Consider the following 17,391-nt stretch of genomic DNA (forward strand, 5'->3'; position numbering starts at 1 on the left):
TTCAAAATAAGTTAATCAACATTTTTAAAGTAATGATGTAATTGATCTCTTTTAGTAATAATCTTCATAATTTAGCAAGTTTTCACCTTGTTCCTGAGATGATATTTAGCAAGAACTTAATTCTTTTCTGTAGGAAGCATTGTCATACCAACTTAAAAAGACCTGCTGCATTGATGATTACATAAAAAGTAACGGTAATAACTAATATAACACAACAGAGACTCTTTTATGTGATCAAATATATTAGCTCTTTATATGAAGTGGGTCCTTCATTTTTTTTTTCAGGTGGAAAACCCGAACCACAGAAACACTGTCACTTGTCCAAGGCCATGCAGCTAGGAAGAAATGGAATTGAGATCCATATATATATATATATATATATATATATATATTTTTTTTTTTTTTTTTTTTTTTTTTTTTTTTTTTTACAGAGTGTGTGTCCTCCATACCTCCTTGTGGGGTCCTAGCTGGTTCATGGGCAGGACGAAGGGGCAGGAGCTGAACTTTCCCATTTAGTTGCAGCACAGGGCCCCTGAGGAGGGCCACGGGAGAGCAGAGGGCAGGAACCAGGCTGGCACCGGAGGGAGTGGGGGTGTGCGTGTCTGGGGGTGGGTGGTGTGTACTCCTTGAGGGTGAAAGCACACGTGTGGATGGAAGCTTCTGTGAGAGTGTGTATTGCTTGTCTGGGTTTGAGGTGAGTCCGGGGGTGGGAGGCACAGGAGACAGTCTGAGGTCTCCTTTCCTCCCACTTCCTGTCCCTGTCCCAAAAGTTTTCAAGGCCAGGACCTTGGCAACCATGAGGCGGCGTGGCCAGAGAAAGGACAACTTGTGGGCCTTTTAGGCCTCAACTTTAGGCCTCAGGCCTTTTAGTCCATGTTCTTCATCAGGACACTGTATACCTTTTAAACTAATCATAACATGCATTAAAAAAACAAAACCAAAAACAGTTTAACAAATGTTAAAAGCAAAATTTTACAGTTATAAATAATCTGTTTAGATTCAAGAAATTTACATAATATCTACACAAACAGGAACATATTAAAGGACACTAGAGGTTGGGGGACCCATTAAGCCAGAAAGATTTTTATGTCCAGAACTACCTAATGCAAAGTGACCCAAAATCGATTGAGGAAGCTTATCTCCAGTGAGAATTTGGACATTTTTCAAAAAAACTATTCTCTACATTTCCTGAAGAGAGAAAGGGAAAATAAGGCTTCTAAAAGAGTCCATTTGGGTTAGACTTTCAGAGGAGCTTTTCCGTCTGCCAAAATAAGTTACTAAAGAGACTTACAGAAATTGTCCTTTAGATATTATTTTTGTATTTAGTTTTGCTGATTTTGTTTTTTCATGCAGAAGAATGATATAGGACTAAAACGCCTGGTGAATCCCTTACAAAAGGCTTATTAATGGTCTCCATAGCCCATGAAGACAATTCTGTCTTTAAAATAAAATGGGATTAAGAACTCAATTCAGCAAACAATGAAGTCACACTGTTTCTTTATTCATTCTGGATGTCCCTTGGAATATACTCAACACTACTAAACAAAATCCAAGCCTCTTTTGTGTGAACTATATCTTTACTGTAAATTTCAGATGGAACTGAAGTACAGAAAAATATGAAAACTTTCTCAATCTCAGTTCCTCTCTTCCACACACACAAATATACACAAAAGTAAGCTATATATCTATATATATATAAATGCATATACATACATGTGTGTGCTTATATATATACATACACATATATATACATACATATACATATACATATATATATATATGCATGTGCATACGTATCTGTGTGTTTGTGGTGTATTTGTATGTGTACAAAATGAAAATGATGGTATGCATAGAGGTTAAAAAATAGAAACTAAGTCTCAGAATTATAAAGGTTCCCAAGGAAGAAAATAGAACAAATGAAATTGAGGCAAAAAGTAAAGATATAACTAAACAAAATTCTAGATCTGAAAAAATGTCACACACACACACACACACACACACACACACACACAATTCACCATGTTCCAGGAAAGATACATATATAGAGAGAAACTCTTAGGAAATGTTTACCTTTCAAGAATAAAGAAATTTCTCATAAACAACTAGGAAAAAATAACATATACTACACTCAAATGAACAAAATTAAAGTTAGCTTCAGACTTCTATTTTGTAAATTAAATTGCAGAAGACAAAGAAACAAAATACATAGAATTTTGAAAGTAAATTTAATATCCAGAATAATCTACTTAAAATACATAATTAACCATATCCTCATATTAAAACTTCTCAAAAATTTCCATTACCCTTACAACAAAGCACCAAATCCCAACATTAATTCACGTGGTCATCCACCATTGAGCTTCTACCCACCCCTCCATGCAACCTGTATGTCCCACTCCTCTTTGCTGTCAGTACCCTGGGCCTACTGGAAATATTGAGAACAATCATAAACAGCAAAATGTAAAGTGACATAAGTGGAGGTAAGTTTTCCATACTTAATTTGAACCAGTGAAATGATAACACCAGTGGACAATGGTAAGTTATATAATGTAATGTAATACCTGCAGCAACCACAAAAAAAAAAGTGTACAGAAAAGATATACTAAAAATATAAGTAAATAAAAATAAAATTCTAAAAAAAAATTAACCCATAGGAAGCCAAGAAAAAATCAACAGAGAAAGGAAAACAAAGAGAACAGAGAAAATATAGTAAACTCAAACCCTAACATAGCAATAATTACATTAAATGTAGATGACCTAAATTAAATAAAACAGTTATTCAGTTGGCAGTGAATTTAAAAGTACAAGCCAGCTCTAATTTCAAATATAATTATACAGGCAGATTGAAAGTCAAAGGATAGAAAAACATATACAATGCAAGTATTAATCAAAGGAAATCAGAAGTAGCTATATTATATCATATAAAATAGACTTCAGATCAAATAAACTTACTAGTGACAGAGAAAGGCATTATGGAATGACAGAAGAGTCCATCCACCAAGAAGACACAACAATCCAAAATGTATATGCACCAAATAAGAGAACTACAAAATATGTGAAGCAAAAACTGTAGAAGTAAAAAGAGAATAGACAAATCCGTAGTTATAGTTGGAGACTCCCACTCCCATTTCTCAACAATTGATCAAACAACTGGACAGAAAATCAACAAAGATCTAAAAGAATTCAGCAACAGCATAAACCAACCAGCCTAATAACATTTATAGTATAATCCATCTAACAACAGCAGAACACATTCTTTTCAAGTTTCCAGGGAACATATAACAGGAAAGACCACATTCTGGGCTATAAAACAAACCTCAAGACATTTAAAAGAAAAAATGGAAATAGTGGAGAATAATTTCTCTGACCATAAAGAAATCAATAACAGAAAAATAAGGAAAATCTCCAAACACTTTTAAATTAAATAACACACCTCTAAATAATTCATGGGTTAAAGAGTAAGTCTCAAGAGAAAAAAAAAAGATAATTGAACTGAATGAAAATGAAAATACTGTCAAAATTTGTACAACACAGCTAACACAGTGCTGAGAAATTGTGAGTGCTACATACACAAGTTAGAAAAGAGGAAAGATCTGAAACCAGTAATCTAAGCTACCGCTTTAGAAACATAGAAAACAAAAAGCAAAATAAATTAAAATAAACATAAAGGAAGAAATAATAAAGATAAGAACAGAAATCTATGAAATTGAAAATGAAAAATAATAAAGAAAATCAATGAAACAAAAAGAACTAAAGTTTTGAAAATATCAACAGAATTGACAAGCCTTTAAAAAATGATAAAATAAAAACAAAGAAGACACAAATTGTCAAAATATCATGAATTAAACAGGAAATATCACTAGAGATGCTGTAGACATCAAAATAATAAGAAAATACTATGACAACACTGCACACACAAAGATTTAACAATTGGATGAAATAGACCAGTTTCTTAAAAAACACAAACTACTGGGGCGCCTGGGTGGCGCAGTCGGTTAAGCGTCCGACTTCAGCCAGGTCACGATCTCGCGGTCCGGGAGTTCGAGCCCGGCGTCAGGCTCTGGGCTGATGGCTCAGAGCCTGGAGCCTGTTTCCGATTCTGTGTCTCCCTCTCTCTCTGCCCCTCCCCCATTCATGCTCTGTCTCTCTCTGTCCCAAAAATAAATAAACGTTGAAAAAAAAAAAAAAAACACAAACTACTTACAACGCACCCAATATGAAATGAATAATTTGAATAGCCTTATTACTAGAAAGGAACCAACATAGATAAACCTCGAGGGCATTATGCTAATTGAAATAAGTCAGAAAAAGAAAGAAAAATACTGTGTGATCTCACTTATATATGGAATCTAAAAAAACGGAACTCATAGAAACAAGAGTAGACTGAAGGTTTCCAGGGGCTAGCAAGTGGGGGAAATGGGTAGATGTTGGTCAAAGGGTACAAATCTCCACTTATATGATGAATAAATTCTGGGAATCCAGTATACAGCATGATGTCTATAGTTAATACTGTATTATATGCATGAAAGTTGCTAAGAGAATAATGTTTCAGCACACACACAAAATTTGGTAATATGTGAGGTGATAGATGTGGTAACTAAACTCATTACAGTAACTATTTCCCCATATACATATATATCAAATGATCACATTGTACACCTTAAACTTACACATGTTATATGTCATTTATATCTTAAAAAGCCTGGAAGAAATCAATTTATATATACTAGCCATAAACACACATGGTCACAGAAAACTAAAAATATAATACAAATTACAATAATCCAAAACAAGATACTTAGGTATAATTACAATAGAACTTGTATAGGACTACAAAATGCTGATGGGAGAAATCAAATATCTAAAGAAATAGAGAAATATACTGTGCTTATGGAGTGGAATATTTTATACAGTGAAGATATTAATGTCCCCCAAATTGATAAAAGGTGTAATGCAACCCCCATCAAAATCCCAAAAAGATTATTTGTAGATGCAGACAAGATTGTTCAAAAATTCATATGGGAAAACAAAGGAACTGGAATAGCTAAAACAATTCTAAAAAGAAGATTAAAGTAAGAAATGAGTGCCCAATCTCAAGGCTTTTGATACAGCCATGGGAGTCAAGACTGTAGTACTGGTAGAGCATTAGACACATAAATCAGTGTAACAGAATAGAGAAACCAGAAAGAGACCAACACAAATATGACCCACTGATTTTTGACAAAGAGGCAAAAACAATACAATGGAAGAAGGAAAGACTTTTCAATAAATGTGCTGCAGTAATTAGACATCCATAGGCTAAAACAAACTAAAACAAAAAACTTCGACGTAAACCTCATACTTTACACAGAAACTAACTCAAAACAGATCACAAACTTAAATATAAATTGTAATATATAAAACTTTTGGAAAAATTATGAGAGACAATCTTTGGGATCCAGATCTAGGCAAAAAATTCTTAAATTTGACACCAACCATGATCCGTATAAAGAAAACGTCATAAATTAGATTTCATCAAAATGAAAAACTTGCTCTGAGAAAGACCTTACTAGAGGGAATGATAAAACAAGCTCCATACTGGAAGAAAATATTTGTAAACCACACATGTGACAAAGGACTAGTGTCTAGAATATACAAAAACTCTCAAAATTCAATAGTAAAAAAACCAAAACAAATAATATCATGAAAAAAAAACAGGCACACATGCATTCACAGATCACCAAAGAGGATATATAGATGATAAATAAACATATGAAATAATATTTAATATAATTAGCCATTAGAGAAAAAATTAAATTAAAACAAGGTATTACTACATACCTATCAAAATGATTAGCACTAAACAAAATGATTAGCACTAGATACTGTCAAGAATGATGAAAAACTGGATCATTTGTACATTATTGGTGGGAATGTAAAATGGCAATACACTCGGGAAAACAATTTGGCAGTTTCTTCAAAAAATTAAATATATATCTATCCTACAACCAAGGAATTGCAATCCTGGGTATTTATCCTAGATAAATGAAAATTTATGTTTCTACAAAACCTATATATGAATGTTTATAGAGCTCATTTTTAATAGCCAAAAACTGGAAACAACCTAAGTGTCCTCTCAGTAGACATATAGTTAAGCAAACTGCAATACATCCATACCATTGACTGCTACTGAATAATGGAAAGGGGCATATGATTGATAAACGTGATAACCCACATAGATCTTCAGAGATTTACCTGAGTGAAAAGTCAATCCTAAAAATTTATATTTGTATGATTCCACTTATGCAACATTCTTAAAACAGTGAAGTTACAGAAATGGAAAACAGATTAGTTGTTGCCCCAAGTTAAGAAGTAAGCAAGCACAGGAGGAAAGTGGGTATGGTTTTAAAAGTACAACATAAGGGATCCTGGTGTTGATGGAAATGTTTTTTATTTTGACTGTATCACAGCCAAAATACTGGCTTTTATAATGTAGTATAGTTTTACAAGATGTCAACATTAGGGAAATTGGATTACCAGCACATGGGACTCACTGCATGTGAATGTACAATTATGTCAAAATAAAAAGTTTAATTAAAAAATACATATATGTAAGACTTTCCATAATAAAACCCTGACAACAACATCTAACGATCAACATTGAATAGCAGAATTATAAACCAATCTTGTTTGTGAATATTGATACAGAAGTCTAGGCAAAAATACTATCAAATATAATTCAAAAGAATATTAAGGTAATAATTTCTCATCTTAGCATAGGATTTATTTGATGACTATAAAGAGTTTGCTATGAGAATATTTATTAAGCAAGATCATAATATTAATAGGTTAAAAAACTCATCATCCCAATAGTTTCCAAATAGGCATTTATGATGGTTAGTTTTATGTGTTAACTTTACTGGGCTAAGAAATGGCCAGATGGCTGGTGAAACATTATTTCTGAGTGTTGTCTGTATGAGTATTTCTGGAAATGATTAGCATTTGATTCAGTAGACAGAGTAAAATGTAGGTGGGCATCATTCAATCTGGTGAGGACCCAAATGAAACAAAAAGGCAAAGTAAGGGTGAATTTCCTCTCTCTCTTCTTGACCTGGGTCATCTATCTTTTCTTGTCCTTGGACAGTGGAGGTCCTGATTTTGGGGCCTGTAGGACTCTGGGACTTACACAGATGGCCCTCCAGGTTCTCAGGCCTTCAGGCTCAGGATGACTTACACCACCAGATTTCCTCATTCTCCAACTCACAGATTGCAGATTGTAGGACTTCTCGGCTTCTATAGCCATGTGAGCCAATCCTGTGATCTCCTTTTAAATATTCCTATAGCCTATTGATTCTGTTTCTCTAGACAACCCAAATACAGCTTTCAACAAAACCCAATATCTACTACTTATTAAAAAATACACAACAGTATGGCAGAGATTTGTTATTCATCAAATATTTATGTGTTTCTTAAACTTTTTCAGTCCCTTTGACTCTAAAGAGTGTAGGTATGTGACTAATTCTCACAAGTCTAAATGGAAGAGGAAGATAAGAGCCATTGTGCCTTCTCCACATTCAATCTCATTTATGTTTTTTTTTTAATTTTTTTTTATATTTTAGAGAGAGACAGAGAGAGGGGTGTGGGGGGGAACATAGCATGAGCAGGGGAGGGGCAGAGAGACAGAGACAGAATCTGAAGTAGGCCTCAGGCTGTCAGCACAGAGCTGGATGTAGGGCTGGAACTCATGAGCAGTGACATCATGAGCTGAGCTGAAGTCGGATGTTTAACCAAGTGAGCCACCCAGGCGCCCCATCCACATTCAATCTCATTTAAATGGTAGAAAGTAAAAACTCAGAGCTGGTAGTTAGAATTTGGATGGTTCCCTGAGACACTATCTGGAAAATAAATACATAGGAGCCAGACCTATCACAAACTAAATGATCAAGGGATAAACCTTTGTTGTGTTAAGCTGTAGAGATTTTAGGGGTATTTATTACTGCAGCAGAGCCTTGTGTCACCTAACTAATGTAACTAGAACAGCCCTTGACTACCATGATAAAGAATATCTTTTGAACTGAAAGAGAGCATCATATTTGATGCTTCTTAAATCAAAATGCCACAAAACAATTGTTCCATGATCTTTGGAAAAATGGTTCATTACATTACAGATCTTTCTCTTAGTAATTCAAAGAGCACACTTGTTGGGGCATCTGGGTAGCTCAGTCGGTTGAGTGTTGTACTCTTGATTGTGGCTCAGGTCATGATTCTAGGGTCATGGGATCAAGGCCTGTGTCAGGCTCTGTGCTAAGCATGGAGCTTCTTTAAGATTCTTTCTCTCTCCCTCTGCCCATCTCCCCTGTCACACTCTCAAAAAAAAAAAATGCACATTTGCATATTAAGGATTGAGAAGTCCTATAGAAAAGAAATCTCCATACCTTTATTGAACTCAACATCTCACAAACTTATTTGGCAACAGTAATCTTCTAATTAGTGGTACATCTACTCACCAGTGTATTTTTATTTTACAGACTAGGTTGAAGAAAATAAGGCCCTAGAAGCATTTTCATGATAGTCAGGAAATAGACCAAAATGTCCACTGTTTTTGCTGGACTGAGATTTATGCATAAGGATTTTATTATAGCTTTGTTTGTAGTATAAAACAAATAAGAGATAAATGTACATATCTAAGTAGAGATATATTTAAGTAATAACTGTATATGCAATAAATATAAAACAAATTAATAACATTTTCAAACGACATTGAATGCCTGGAAAACACCATGCATTGCTAGAATGAGAAAGCAGGATACAAAGCTGTATGCATAGTTTGGACCAAGTTAATATGCACACACACACACACACACACACACACACACACACAAATATACTAAAATATTAATGGTAGTTCTCTCTAGAAGCTGGAATCACAGGGAATTTTTTGCTTTATTCTTCATACTTTTCAATATTTTAATCAGAAATAATAAACATTATTTTTAAAAAGAGAAATAGAACAGTTCCTACCTTACAAAGTTTCTGCTTTGTCCTTCAGCTGGCACATTATTATTAATAATAATGCTTATTGAGCAGAAATAATCTCTTTTCAGCATGAAACATCTCATATTCATGCAAAAATAATCTTAATACTTATTATTTTTAATGAGAAAAATGTGCACAGGTTGAACAATTCTTATCAAATACTTGATATGAGTATGTAAAGGAGAACTTGACTTTGTAAAAGTCTATACGCCAAAATGTTACAATTGCCAATAATCTATGGAAAGAAAGAGAGAGGCTGACATCTGGCAGCAAGGACAGTGGCCTAAAGATCTAGAGGGTCCATCCCAATGACTGTGACCTAGAAGCAGGTCCCAATGTGATCCAATAGATTCCTAGCATCACTCCTACCACCACCAGCACACATGTGCACACACATTCACACTTCATACTGCAAGTTTCCTATAAACCTTCATCCTTTTTTTCTGGACCATAACATGTTCAAAGTCTACAGCTGCCCATTTTCAACTTCCAGGATGTTCTTCATCTAAAATTCCTTTGCTAAATAAATATTTGAGAAAACTTTCACTGCATGATTTCCAGGACAACTTTATGGCTGACTGTAACGCTGCTAGAAGCTAACTTACTATTTCATTGTCTTCATTGGAGTCAACTTCAGACCATATTTCAATACTAAAAGTCACATGGTAGATATATGTTGTCTCTTTAAGTAACATTTTCAGCCTCCAGACTATGGTGGGGTTTTTTTTATTGTTGTTTCTCTTTTGTTTTCTTCAATTTTGCCTTAATTTTTATTTGAACTTTGAAACTCTGATGTGAAACATCATAAATTGTGTTGGGATATATATTCTCTCAAAGATTTTATGAACAATGAATTGTATCTCCTCATAGAATTAGACAGCTCAATGAAATAAGCTTATAGCATTCCCATATTTTGCTCCTTTTCACATATATTCATTTTTCAGAGTTATAAAGTAGTGTTTTCAAGAATTACTATTTTGCCCTTTTTTAGTGATTTTTTATTTCATGTTCTAAAAGAAAGAAAAAATCAGATCTGTTATAGCATGCATTTACATTTTAATCTTTTAGGTTTTTTTAGTTTTCTGTAATAAATACATGGAAAACAGTCTTTGTCTATTCATTGGATGATAGTATAGTGTAGAGGGAAAAAACACAGCCTTGGAGTCAGATCCAGGTTCTAGCCTCAGCTCTTTTGAAAATTTTAATGATTCTCTGTTACATCATTTACCCTTTCTAAGCCTCCATTTATTTTTTCTGCAATGAAAGTATAAAACTTCCTGCCTTAGAGGTATTCATGATGAATAAATGGCTTTGATTAAATATGCCATACAATTATTCACCATTGTTAATAATTAAATTTTTTCCAAATTTAATTATTTTGATTCTAGTTTGATCTATTATCACTAAAAAATACTATTCCCATTGTGCTGAACAGATTCCAATGGAAATACACATAGTGTAAGAGTAAGAAACACTTGCCTCCTTGGTCAAGTTATAAAAAATATAGTTGATTTTTAATTTAATTTATTTTTTTACTTTTTAAAAATTATTTATTTATTTTGAGAGAGGGGGTGGGGAGGGAGAGAGAAAGAGAGAGAGGGTATGAGTAGGGGAGAGGCAGAGAGGAAGAGAGAGAATCCCAAGCAGGCTCCCTGCGACCAGTGCAGAGGCCGATGGAGGGCTCAAACTCAACAAACTGCGAGATCATAACCTGATTTGAAACCAGGAGTTGAAAGCTCAACTGACTGAGCCACCCAGGCATGCCAGTTTTTAATTTTAAAATGCCCACTGACCTTTCTAAATACTATACTGGAGGCAACTATTATTTAAAGGTCACTTATGACATTGTCAGTATGAGATTTTTAAAATATTTTCTTAACACTGTCCCCAATAATGTCTATAACAAAGTTAAATAGGAAGGCCTACCATAGGTTGGATATTTATATATCTAATGTGTGTATACATGTAAGTGTATATTGACACATACATATACAGATAGTCTGGATACATATATAGAGATATGTGTATATATGTGTGTATGGATGGATAAATTAAGAATCATGGAGTCTTCTTTTTTATTATTAACTGTTAAAAGTATATTCTGTATAATTATACACATCCATGGATTGAATGCTTTGTGAATTATTGCAACAAATTTTTTAACCACTTAACTTTTGATAGATATTAAGGATAGATTAGAGTTCATTATTACAGTGTATAATAAATACTCAAAAAGACAAATACATGGTAGAAAATCATAAAATGTGCTATAAACACCACATCTTGCATGTAAATTATCCACTTTTTTACAAATTTTCTGTTACTGTTTATCAATACAATAACTTGACAGTTTTCTAGGAAATGAAGTTCCATTTTCCTCTGTCAGTCTTTCATGTTGACAGTTTTAACTGACCATTATTATAGCAAGATGGCAACCTTCACTTGGAAGCTAAGAAATATCAAATTGAAATGGAGTGAGAAGCTGCTTTAAATGACCGTGTGTAGTTTCCATAGCTAGTTGTAGGGAGGAAATAAAGGAAGTTGCACCTATTACAATGTCTGCAGGCATGCTACTGACATTAATCTATTTTGACCTTTGTTCACCATTCCATCTGCTCCAGGGACTAGGGTCAGTTCACAGGTTCATAATGAGTCATGCTCCATTTATATTCTTTTGCAGTTTGGAATACTTGACAGTAACATACCCCCAGTGTGGATACCTAGAGTGAGTGAAGGATTTGCTAAAGATGTTGCTGTGATGTACATAATGTAATGGAGGTAATGTAGTGGAGTTCTTGCTGAAAAGTCAGTGTCCTAAAGTAGCCCCAGATCCAACCATGTCATCTTTGAATTGACCCCTGACTGAATCATGACATGCTCCCAAAGAAGGTGAAATCAATTAAATACCAGGAACAATCTTATAAAGGTGATAAGCCACAAAACTCTCCCCTCTACACTGAAGTACATGCTGAAGGAGAACAGCAGGAATCCAAGGAGGGCATATCTGGTAGGGAAAGAACCAGAACCATGTTTCTAGGCTGACATCTACGTGTAAAACTTTGTCTTTAGGATCAAAAGGTAGAAGCACTCCATTCTCTGCTATAACTTTCTAGTCATATGAACCATCCAAAGTGGAATGAGAAAAACTTCCCCTACACTAGAAATGACCAATCAGTCAGGGAGACCTTCCCCAACAACTAGCTCTCATCTGTCTCTTTAGCAAGTTCCCCACATCTTTTTGATCTCTAAGCAATGGAGAACTCGGTCCTTAAAATCTCTTCACAATCTATACTTAACTCAATCAGATGCTTTATGCAATCCAGAATCTTAAATAGTATCTGTTCACAAGAAAAAGTAAATCCCCCAATTTTATCTCCAGCCCTCAGGTCTTAACTGCAAACCTACCTACTTTTTCATCTCCACTTAGATATCCAACAAGCATCCTAACCTTACCATAGCCAAAACTCATTGTTTGACTTCCCTTCCCACCTTACCTGTCCAGCAGTTTTCCTTATTTCAGTAACTGACACATCTATCCTACCACTTACTTAGACTAAAATCCTTGCCATCATCTTTAATTTCCCTCTTCTTATCAATAAATCCTTCAGCAATAGTGTCAGCACTTCCTTTGTATTATGTCCCAAATCCCATCACCTCTCAATGCTTCCACTGCCACCACCTTGGTCCAAGTCATCGACATCTCTTGTTTTAACAGTTGTATTAGCCTCCTAACCATCTCACTAATTCCACACTTGCCTCCCTACAGACAATTCTACAGACACAGTAAGCAGGGAACACCTTTAAAACATAAGTCTGACCATCTTACTCCTCTATTTACAACCCATCAAAGGCTCCTTCATGTCATTTGAAATAAAATCCTAAGTGTGTGCCAGGGCATACAAAGCCTTGATTAACCTAGACTCCTGCTAGGGCACTGTCCTCTAATCTGACTTTCTACCAGTTCACTCTACTCCACCCACCCTATCCTCCTTGTTCTTCCTCAAACACTGCAAGCACATTCCCACTTTGGGGCCCTTGGATTTGCTAGTCCCTCTGTATAGAATGCTCCTCCACCAAGAATGCACTTCAGATCTCTACCCAAAGGTCCCCTCCTTAAAAAGACTTTTTATGATCAGTATGTGCCCTTTCTCTCTTGCTTTATTTCTTTTCAGAATACTTTTCACCATCAGATGTATTTTGTGTACTTTGTTTATATTTTTATTGTCTTTCTCCCTTGACTGAAATATGAGCTCTTTGAGGACAGGAATTTTGTTTATTATAATCACCACATTGTGCTCAGAACTTAACACAATGCCTGGCACAGAGAAAATGCTCAATCCATATGTTAAATGAACAAGCATATCAATACAGTTCCTGTCTTCAAGAAACTCACTAGCCAGTAGGGGAAATCAAGATATGCATAGCAAACTATAATGCAAGCCAACTGTGATTAAACAAATTACAGGATAGCACACTGGAAACAAAATTAACTCTAGCCTGGGTTAGGGCAGGGTCAGAGTTTTCTCACACATATAGACATTTGGACATACACGTGGTACTTAAATTAGACTGAAACAGATAAATGAGATTTCAACAAGAAAAGATGTGGAGACCAGTATGGGCATAGAGCAAGAACTTGAACATTCAGAAGTACTCAGCATATTCAAGGAACAGCAAATGGTCCTGGTGGATGCCATCTGGGAGTTGAGCTGAGTATAAGGGGTAAGAGATGGGGCTGGGAAAGTGGAGCAAGCCAGATTTTGAAGAGTCTTGAATGCAATGAAAGTGACATTGCTTTATGCAGTCAAGAAGTCATTTGTTAAGAAACTACTCTGGGCCAGATTCTGTGCTGAGTGCTAGGAAAAAATGACATCCCCGGTCCCTGTGTTCAGGAAATGTACAGTGGAGCAGAGGATATGTAAATGTGCAGACAAATGAGTGTCACAAAGTGTTATGAGTGTCAGAACAGCCATCTGAGAGGCAACACAATGAAGTAGTGAGGGTTCTACAGTGTGGAGAAGGATATTTCCAGGAAGATTTTATGGAAGAAGCCACAAGTCAAGGACTTTTGAGTTGGAGAGTAAAATGGAGGACTCTGAGTTTTAGAAAGATTATGCAGTTTAGGGTAGGCAAGTGATTAGAAGGCAGATAGCCTAGACAAAGGGGGAATTCCCTTCTGGGTAAAGATTAAGGAAAACCTAATCAAATTGCCATAGACTTGGAAAGACTGCTCTCCCATTATCCTCTGTCCTGGTGAGGATTTACTGCTTCAGAAATTTCCTAACATTTAACCAGTTTCATGTGGGTAGGAGAAAAGATTATCACAATCCTCTTTCCTGATAATATATTACAACATTTAAGACAGGTAAGAAATGTAGAAAAAGCCATGCGAAAATTCTCAAGATGAGCATGGAGAAAGAACAGAGGAACCAGGTAGAGTGTGGTATTCCACAGAATGCTCTTTAATAAGGGTATGGTTAGTTACATCCCAGCACTGGCTTTATCAGGCGCATTACTTGTGTATTGTCAATAGTTTAACAGTAACCAAAAAGAAGTTTTGAAGTGCTCTACTCCTATCCTTCTGCAAACCCTCTTCATGATTTCAAGACGTTAGTTCTGACAAGTTCAAATCATAACCATGATAATTAGTAGTCGACACAGTCTCTTCACCAACAGTACACGTTGTTCATTAGTCAACATATAGTTGCAGTATAGAAAATATTTATCATATGTAAGGACCACATTTTGAGTCATTTAGGAATATTTTAATAAGTTAAACGTACTGAAGGGTGCTTCCACCACTGATTTTTCCCTCTGAGCTATTCTATTTCATTAAGATGTAATTTTATAAGTGAAATTAATTTTCTTTTTTAAAAAATTATTTTGTTATTTTATTTTTAAATGTTTATTTATTTTTGAGAGACAGCATGAGTGGGGAAGGTGCAGAGAGAAACAGAGACAGAGGATCCAAAGCAGGCTCCACCATAACAGCAGAGAGCCTGATGTAGGGCTGAAACCCACAAACTGTGAGATCATGACCTGAGCTGAAGTCAGATGCTCAACCAACTGAGCCACCCAGGTGCCCCATAAGTTAAATTAATTTTCAAATTCCTGAATTTGAATTCGTTGGGTTGAGCAGCTCACAGAAATGCTGCCATAAATTGACTTGCCGAGTTCAAAATTTTTTAAATGAATTAAGGTAATCCCCACACATGAACATATCACATGTCATTCTCTGGTCATTACAAATGCATGGAAAAGCATGTATCATTTCTCCAGGTAATATTTAGTATAAATTTTTTCTCATAAAAAGTAAGGCCCAGTGAATTTTTTTAAAGGTTTATTTATTTATTTTGAGAGAGAGAGAGAGAGAGAGAGAGAGAGAAAAGCATGAGTGGAGGGGGAGGGGTAGAGAGAGGGAGGGAGAGAATCCCAAGCAGACTCTGAACAGTACGCTTTGCCAGTGCAGAGCCTGAGTCGCGGTTCCATCTCCCAAAGGTGAGATCATGACCTGAGCCAAACCAAGAGTTGGAAGCATAACCAACTGAGCCACTCAGGTGCCCCTAAGGCCCAATGAAATTTTTACTCAAATACATGTTTTCTCATGGCAATTCAAAGCCTGTGCATTTCTCTGCTGTCTTACAGTAATTATTTTGATTTAGGATTGCATAAAAAGATATCTTGTCTGGAACAGCATAAATATTTCCTTAGAGGTTTGGGGTCAGGTTCAAGTGTAGATGGTATCTGCATTCATTATCTAATTGAGATGAAATACAGGTGTAAGGTATAGTAATAGGACAGCTTTTTTTGTACCTTTAAAAAAAAGTTGTTTTTCATCATGAATTAGTTTTAGAAAACTTAAAATTTGTCCCAAACTTTTAAGCTAGATTTACAGATATAACCACTTTGTTGCCTGTTTATTAGAAACTGTGAATCTGACTCAGTTTACCCCCCAAAGCCAGAACTTGCCACTCTCGCTCCTAGAGAGGAAGCCAAATATATAAGCTTTAGTGACTCCTGGATAAGCTTTTCTGACCCCATCTGGCCAGGCACTCTCACAAGGGAGCCTGCAAAACCCTGCTTGTGACCACTTGACAGCTTCCTCACAAAAATCAGGTCAAGACAACGTGATGTGTATAGAAACAGTCCTAGAGTTCTGGGATCTTACAAGGCAATTTGACAGAGAATTGATCAAAATAAACTGTGAAAGTGTGTAAAGACTAAGTTAAACACACTTGGAGAAATGGCATTAGAGTGTATTCGTAAAAAATAATTCTCCTTGAAGAAGATTCCCAGGGCTTTTTTGCCCCAGAATTATATGATACATTATTACAGTCTGTAGGGATGTGTATAAAGAGTATTATGGTAAAAATTGAGTGAAAACAGTCCGAGCCTGTGAGAAACTTCAACTGAATTGAAATACACAGAGGGATTAGGTCAGAGAAAGATAAATGTATCTTTAAGCAGTGCGTGCCTGAGAAATTATGCATGATCAAAAGTCTTCCCACAGCCCCACTTATGACTAAACATCCTTAGCCTGAATAAAATTACAAACAGGTACACTTCTGTATTGGAAATGGAAATGAATAGCTCTCTATGTTTTGTTACCCTCTTATATTTATATAGTCCTTTATAGTTTAAAAAAGAACTTTTGCAAGCATTATTTTCTTTGATCATTACAACAAGCTAGTATGGTAGGTAAAAGATTTTTTTTTAAGAAAAAAAAAATCCAGACAACAACAACAAAAATACACAGACTCAGGGAAGCCAGGTTGTAAATTTACTTGAAAAAGAGTGTCGTTGACCTCACTCACAAGCCCAGTTCCAGGCTGCTGCCAACAGAATGGAACTGGGTGAACTACCTTGTCAGAACAGAAGGGCAAGATGTGCATGTGTGAATGTGCATGTGTGCATGTGTGTACATGTGTGGATGCACACATATATCCGCAGGCATGTGTGTCTGGTTGAAATTTTTTGTCTTCCTAAACAAACTCAATGAATTCCTGAATTAATTTCATTTGTAATTTTTCCCTTTAAGAAGAATAAACTATAAGCACACAAAGGGCACAATGTGAAAGCTTAGACAAGAAGACGTGAGGAAATAGAATAGAGCCAATATGAGATGTGTAGAAGCAGGTTGAAGCAATACTGCATTGCTAGAAGGTACCCATAGGTACCTGTAAACCAATTGAAGAAACACATGAAAAAACCCTCTGCATTTGGCCTGTTTTTATCAGACAACTGTTTTCCAACGTCATGGTCCCTTTAGGAATATTTCAGTATTAAAACCCTTATTTCTCTACCATTAACAATAGTCAGTGGCCTTGACTGTGGATCTGTGTAGAAACAACATTTCATGGCAGAGAGACATTTATT

The sequence above is a fragment of the Felis catus genome, chromosome C1 (assembly GCF_018350175.1).
Source record: "Felis catus isolate Fca126 chromosome C1, F.catus_Fca126_mat1.0, whole genome shotgun sequence".
NCBI lineage: Eukaryota > Metazoa > Chordata > Mammalia > Carnivora > Felidae > Felis > Felis catus.